Genomic DNA, 3,081 nt, shown 5'->3' on the forward strand with positions numbered 1-3,081 from the left:
AATAGATCTCCAGTTTTGCCAGCACCATTTATTAAACAAACATTCTCTTCCCCATTTAATGGATTTTGGGCCTTTGTCAAAGATCAGCTGGCTGTAGGTCGATGGATCTATTTCTGGGTTCTCAATTCTGTTTCATTGGTCTATGTATCTGTCATTAAATCAATACTAGGCAGTTTTGACTACTGTGGCTGTATAGTAGGTTTTGAGATCTGGTAATGTGAGACCTCCTACTTTGTTTTTCTTCTTCAGTAGAGCTTTTCTTAGCTACCAGAGATCTTTATCTGCACAATTAGATGACTTTATTTAGCTGAAAGCATTATTTCCAAGAGTCAACATGGCCCACTCCCAAGCTGGAGGAATCATGCTTCAGTCCTAATGGTGCCATCTGGATGGTAGATTATAGTCTTGTTAGGCCAGGGTGGGGAGTATGGGGATAATTAGACATTTGATGCATGACCATCCATTTACACAAGCTGCTGCTTGTCTCTCCTTTGTCTGGTAGTGCATGGCTCTTTTAGGCCTATCAGCTCACTTCTGTTACTTTACTGTCTTTGAAGTACAAAGATCTTGTCATGAGCCCATTCACAGCCTCTTCTGCCTAGAGTACCCAACTGTTCTGGGATCTTGACACCTTTAGGGGTATTTGTAGGAAACTGGACCTAGTTTCCCACTGCCAGTCAAACAGTAGCTCTGTTTCTCTCTCCTTTCAGCCATAGGAAGGGCATGTAGGAGTGCGAGAAAAGTAGATTTTTCTTTAATCTGAAGAAAATCTTTCTCCTTCCTCATTTATCGACTTCCACACTTAGCAAATACTCTTTCCTTCTTTGTACCTGTTCCATAGTCTGCCTAAATTCTCCCAAAGTCTCAAGCTTTCAGAAAACAAAAGCCAGAAAGAATTACTATTCTTTCCATCAGATGCTTCCTTTCTATCACTCTAAATCAATGAGCTCAGAAAACTTTGGTCCTTCAATTGGGAGCCAGGATTTGGAAAAATATTGAAATTTAAAAAAAAAAAAAAAAATCACCTGAAAGTTAACATTACAAAAACACTACAATCACTATGTTTGTAGTATGGGATGGTGATGAGAATGAAAAGGGGACATTTTCAAGAGATATACCAAACCCACTGCTATTGAGTTGATTCTGACTCATTAGAGACCTTATAGGACAGAGTAGAACTGCCCTGTAGGGTTTTCAAGGCTGTAAAGCTTTAAGGAAGCAGACTGCCTCAACTTCCTCCTGTGGAGGGAGCTGGTGGATTTGAACCACCAACCTTTTGGTTAGCAGCACATACTTTAACCACATTAGTACTATAGCTCTTTATGATGGTGGGAAAATCTACAGACCATTACAACCCTTGTCACGTTGGATGCAAAGTATTTACAGTTATAGTTTCTCCATTACACCTTAGTTCCTTAAGGTAAGGACTAAGTATTTTTATTATTAATATGACCCCAGCATCTAGGCAAAATAATTGGGACATAAAAAAATTCTGTGCATCTTACTCAAATTTTAATAGTTGCTTCAATTTCACATTCTCTTAGTCAATGTCCATGGTTCTCCAAAGCAAAGTTAAATTTTCTCTTCCATGTTTCCAGGTATGGTATATACTCTTGTGCTGTAATAGATATAAAACTAGCATTTTTCTTTGTGATTGTTTGTTTACATCATTGGCCTCTTGTGTTAGATTTAGAGCTTTTCAAAGCTGGAAAGCATGCTCTATCTTTCCTTTAAAAATGTTTACTGATGAACTGCTTTTTTCAATTTGGTGGTGATATTAATAGCTGCAATAACATAGACAATAACCTAAGTTATTATTAAGTTCTGTGAACTATGTCAGTAGCACACAATCTACAGCTAACTCTTATTTTTTAAAAAATATGGTAGGTTGTGTATGTTATATGTACATATGTTATAAACCAAACCAAGCTCACTGCCTTCGAGTTAGATCCGACTCATAGCGACCCTTCCTTGGGTTTCCGAGGCAGTAACACTATGAAAGTAGATTGTCCAATCTTCCTTCTGAGGAGTGGCTAGTGGGTTTTAACCTCCAGCCTTCTGGTTAGCAGTCATATTGCCTTAGACACTATCCATTAAGTTAATTAAATAATGAAGAGGGGTTTAAACCACCGACCTAATCAGAAATATTCATTATCAAAATGTGACACATAGGCAAGGTTTTAAAGCAATCCAGATCTACAAAAAGATCTTTTTTTTTTTTTTATGCTATAATAAGTCAGATTCTAGAGTTTATGGTAAGGTCAGGTTTTACCACTAACACATACAATATACTGTCACAAGAGGGCAGCCTTTTAGCATAAATTGTTCCTCAATGTGTGGAAATTTGACATTTTGAAGCTGTTACATTAATACACAGGAGCTCTGGTGGCACAGTGACTAAGGCATTTGATTGCTAAACAAAGGGCTGGCAGTTCATACCCGCCAGCCACTCCTCGGAAGGAAGGTTGAGCAATCTACTTCTGTAGATTCCCATAATTCCGTAGTGATATTGCCTCGGAAACCCGAGGGGTTGCTATGAGTCGGATCCAACTCCATGGCAGTGTATTGTGTTGTTGTACATTAATACACTACAAAATTATGCTAACACAATACAAAACATTTAATCGGATACTTTTTTTTTATTACTGCTAATTGTGAATATTTAAAATCCGTAAGGAAAACAATGGCTGAATTACCTCATGCAGTAAGATGGGTTTCCTTAGGTTGTACCTTATAAACATTGATTAAGAGCAAGTAAACTGAGGCACATGACTAAAGTAAAATGACTGCTTTAGGGTTTCAGGCCCTACTCCATCTTGCCTTTCCTCTGGTATATGCTAATCCTGACCTACTGTTTAAACCCATATTTAAGTGCACCTAAGATATTACCTTCCTCTGTGGTTAAGCTGGAAGAACATTGATCAGCTCTTTTCCAGGGGTTATCACAATCCTCCCTGCCAGACAGTCTTAAGAAATATTTCTTCCATTATAAGAACGTAGAAACAAGGCATCATGGAAAAGGCCTTGATGCCTTCCCTTATCAAAATATCCCAGACAACTACTTACAAGAAAGGTTTCTCT

The sequence above is a fragment of the Orycteropus afer genome, unplaced genomic scaffold (genome assembly GCF_000298275.1).
Source record: "Orycteropus afer afer isolate SDZICR_OR568_19922 unplaced genomic scaffold, OryAfe1.0 scaffold00022, whole genome shotgun sequence".
NCBI lineage: Eukaryota > Metazoa > Chordata > Mammalia > Tubulidentata > Orycteropodidae > Orycteropus > Orycteropus afer.